Genomic DNA, 5,000 nt, shown 5'->3' with positions numbered 1-5,000 from the left:
AGTAAACTGATAAGACTGCCCATGCAAACCAGCCAGGGTCATATCGAGGACAGTTGCCAGCCCGGCAGCCCTGTGTGCGACCTCACTGCCCGGCGGCCGCCGCGGTCGGCAAAGCCACGAAGAAGTAATTATGCATGCCACCGGCGGACAAGAGCAGTTCACTGGAAATATCGTTTCCATGGTGACGCGGAGCGAAAGGCTCACCGGCGCAGTGTATGAATAACCAGCATCTTTCGGGTTATCGGGAGGCTACGTTCAGCAGACATTATGTATCGCTTTGTGTTGACCTGGTAGTGCTCCCCCCTGTCTACCTCTCTCTCTCTCCTTCTCTCCCTCTCTGTCCCAGTAGTAGTGGTAATGGTAGTAGTGGTAATAGTGATGATAGTTGTAGTGGTAATGATGGCTTCATTGGTGTAGGTTTTTTTTGGGGGGAGTGGTGCGGTGGGGGGGGGTATTATTATTATTATCATCATCATCATTTTTGGCTTGTCAGTTTGTTTGTTTGTTTGCTTGTTGATTTTCTTTGCCCTGAGGGGTGCATGAAAAAGAGTACGTCAGCCCTTGCTAATTTCACTTCCCTCGTGAAAGAAAATTCATTCTGTCTGTCTGTCTGTCTGTCTCTCTGTCTCTCTCTCTCTCTCTCTCTCTCTCTCTCTAGTTCTGTAGCAAGGCCTTGGGTGAGAGCCAGCTTCAATCAAGGAAAGCATGCGGCAGGCCGGCTGAACATTGCCCAAGGTCCGTCTCAGTGTGTTCTCCAAGCAATAGTAGTCAGTAGTGGTCAGTTTATGGCGGTCAGTGGCCGTGATCAGCTAATGGTCAAATTCAGACAATGTCCCAACACTGAATCATGGCGGAAACACCGTTGGAATATTTGTATTAGTATTTTCTTTTTATCACAACAGATTTCTCTGTGTGAAATTCGGGCTGCTCTCCCGGGGGAGAGCGCATCGCTACACTACAGCGCCACCCTTTTTTTTCTTTTCTTTTTTTTTTTTTTTTTTTCGCATTTTTTTCCTGCGTGCAGTTTTATTCCTTTTTCCTATCGAAGAGGATTTTTCTACAGAATTTTCCAGGGACAACCCTTTTGTTGCCGTGGGTTCTTTTTCATAACATACGTTCTTAAATAAAGGCATTTCACATATTCGCTTTTAAAACATTGCAATTAATTATTACATCGTTATTATTAACAGAAATATATTTAGAATATGGACGTTAGCATTAGACATATTCCATTGTACATTCATCCTGCATATTGCAACATTACTCATCCTACATATTGCACACATTCATAATAACCAGTTGTCACATTTTTAAGCTCAGTAAACAACCTTCGTCCTCTCTCTCTTACTGCCCCGCCCCCCCCCCCCCCCCCCCCCCCCCAACCCCCCGTTCCTTCCCCTCATTCATCCCCACCAAACCACCGTCCTCCCCTCCGGGCCTCGATACGCGTAGTTGGGTCAACGTAGGCATCATATAGTTACGTGTAACTGTCAAAGAGTTAGAACCAAGCAATGACAACTGCCACCCCTGATCGACCCAGTTTCCAAAGCCCCCCCCCCCCCCCCCCCCCCCTTACCCCTTAAACTACACACAAAAAGTTTCTGCTTTTTTCTCTCTTCTTTTTTTTTTTTTTTTCATTTAATTTCGTTTTCATTTTGATACATTCCGTGCGTATTTTAACATGTAACCCCCCCCCCCCTCATCCCCCCTCTCCTCCTTACCAAACCATCGTACTACTCTCCCCGATTACCCTCTCCAGAGTCCACCCCTTACCCAGTTTCAAAAGCACCCTTACCCCTTATGCATACAAAAGTTTCTGCTTTTTTTTTTTTTTCTTTTTTTTTAAAATCTAATTTTGTTTTCATTTTGATAACATTCCGTGCGTGTTTGTTTTTTTTTAAGATCTAAACTCCCCCTACCCCCCCACCACCACCACCAAAACCACCGTCCTGCTCTCCCCCAACACCCTGTCCAGAGCCCAACCACCAGCCTCCTCCTCCTCCCACTGTTCATCCTCATCTCCACTCCATCCTCTCTCCCCCCATTGCCCCCTACTGTCTCCACTGTCCCCTCACCCCTGACCCCATAGACTTACCCCCCCTGCCCCCCGCCCCGACCCCCCCACCCCACCCCACCCCCGCCCCTATATATATATATATAGGTCACACACACACACACACACACACACACACGCACGCACACGGGGGCAGGAGTGGAGGCGTAAGTTTAAAAAAATCTACCACTGATCATTTTAGGTTAGCATGCACAGAAGATAGTGGTTGGCATGCTACAGAAAACTGACAGCTGTTTGGTAATGTACTACCCAATACTGTTCTGCCCAATAGATACACACACACACCCACACACACACAAGCACGCACGCACCCTCCTCCCCTACCCCCGCCCACACACGCACCCCCCACCCACCCCACACACACACACTCACGCACACCCTCTCCCCTCCACACACACATACATACACACACACACGCACGCACGCACCCACGCCCGCCCCCCCTACACACACACGGCGCAAACCCTCCCCCCCCGCACCCCCGAACCCACCCACCCCCACACACACACACACTCACGCAGCCCCCCTCCCCTCCGACACACACACACGCACCCACGCACTCACACCCCTTCCCCCCCACACACACGCACGCACGCACCCGCCCCGTCCCCCCCCCCCCACCACCACACACACACACACACACACACACACCCGCCTCCTCCCCACCCCCGTCACCCCAACACACACACACACACTAAAAAGACAGAAAGCACTGTGGAGAAGAGGACGAATACTGACGTTGCACCAACAGTGTTCTGTGTGGTCGTATCCAGAATGCAGTCAGTGTGAATAATTCAGACTGTCACCCCCCCTCCCCTACTGACTCACCTTCCACATTTTGTGGGTGTACGCTTTGAGAATAACATTCTATAGCTCTTCAATATTCTACAGGCAAGCACGTTTATGTCAAGTTATGCACATCGACCATATACAGCTCAACTACTGGGCAAAATCCAGTGATACAGTGATAAGATAGTAAGCGAACAAAATAAGTTTTTTTTTTCTTTTTTTTTCCCAAAGTTGTACTTTAGATATATATATATATATATATATATATATATATATATATATATATATATATATATATATATATCAGAGACACATCTTAATCATGTCATACTAGGTGCAAAAAAACACAGTGCTACCTTTTTTCAGACACATGTTATTGTTTTATGTTTAATACATCTACATTTATAGTTTCTTCACGAAACAGCAACCTCAGCCTCGCTTTGTGAGGCCTCCTGGCGACCTCACCATGATGGTTCCCTGTGGACTGCCCATGCTCGGAATGCGACAGACGCACCCGGGTTTGGCTGTGTGTGTGTGTGCGTGGGGGGGTGGGCGTTGGGAGCAGAGTGGACGGGGGGCTGGGGTGGGGGTCTTGGAATGAGCGGCGTCAGAGTAATAGTCACTGAAACCGTCTCAAATGCTGAAGAACGAAGTCTGGCTGTAGTCGATTTGAAATCTTCACGGCAGGAGTCACGTTGCTGCCAAGGGTGTTGTTCGAACGCATTGCGGACGGGCGCAATAGCCGAGTGGTTAAAGCGTTGGACTGTCAATCTGAGGGTCCCGGGTTCGAATCACGGTGACGGCGCATGGTGGGTAAAGGGTGGAGATTTTTCCGATCTCCCAGGTCAACATATGTGCAGACCTGCTAGTGCCTGAACCCCCTTCGTGTGTATATGCAAGCAGAAGATCAAATACGCACGTTAAAGATCCTGTAATCCATGTCAGCGTTCGGTGGGTTATGGAAACAAGAACATACCCAGCCGCATGCACACCCCCGAAAACGGAGTATGGCTGCCTACATGGCGGGGTAAAAACGGTCATACACGTAAAAGCCCACTCGTGTGCATACGAGTGAACGCAGAAGAAGAACGCATTGCGAAGGATTTCGTTGTTCCCTGAGGTTGTCAGGTTGTTTTCGAGGCTGTGGTTTGACAGCAGGCATAGACTGAAGCCTTGTGTGGCTGTCATGTGGCCAAGGGGATCTCTTCACGGCGGGTGTCAAACTTTGTGTTGTCCAGGCGTTGTTCAGGCTGCTCATATGCGCCACTGCCGGTTGTCAGTACTTTTGCCCTGAAGTCTTCAAACATGATTTCTTGGTCTGACCAGAATTTGTCGAGCCTATTCTTAAAAGTGTTTACAGTTTTTGCACAAACGACATGTATCGGAAGGCTGTTCTAAATGTTGACAATTCTCAATGCCAGTGAGTTCTTCCTCAGGGATGTCTTTGCTTGCACCGGATCACTGAACACGGCCGCGGGATATGGGTGCTGAGACACGGCTACTGATGCTACCTTCCTCCGCTACCGTCTGCTGTAGTCGCCGCTGCTGATAGTGGACACCCTCCCCCCCCCCCACATCCCCCCATAACCTCACCCCACTTCGCCGTCTCTCTCTCTCTCTCTCCCCTTTTGTCCACAAAGAAATCGACTCCTTTTCGGGATACCTACCAACCTACCTGTCTACCTGCCTACCTACCTACCAACCAACCAGCCTACCAAGGCCTCTCAAGGCCTGACTAAGCGCGTTGGGTTACGCTGCTGGTCAGGCATCTGCTTGGCAGATGTGGTGTAGCGTATATGGATTTGTCCGAACGCAGTGACGCCTCCTTGAGCTACTGAAACTGAAACTGAAACTGTTCGAACGCATTGTGAGAATTCCGCTCTTTGCTGCGGTAGTCAGGTTGTTGTCGAGGTTTGACAGCAGGCACAGACTGAAATCTGGCAGTGGTCGATTGGATATCTATCTTCACGGCAAGAGTCAAGTTGCTGCCAAGTAAGTGGAGTGATGGCCTAGAGGTAACGCGCCCGCCTAGGAAGCGAGAGAATCTGAGCGCTCGAATCACGGTTCAGCCGCCGATATTTTCTCTCCCTCCACTAGACCTTGAGTGGTGGTCTGGACGCTAATCATTCAGATGAGA

The sequence above is a fragment of the Babylonia areolata genome, chromosome 16, assembly GCF_041734735.1.
Source record: "Babylonia areolata isolate BAREFJ2019XMU chromosome 16, ASM4173473v1, whole genome shotgun sequence".
Lineage (NCBI taxonomy): Eukaryota > Metazoa > Mollusca > Gastropoda > Neogastropoda > Buccinidae > Babylonia > Babylonia areolata.
This window is presented reverse-complemented; position numbering follows the sequence as displayed.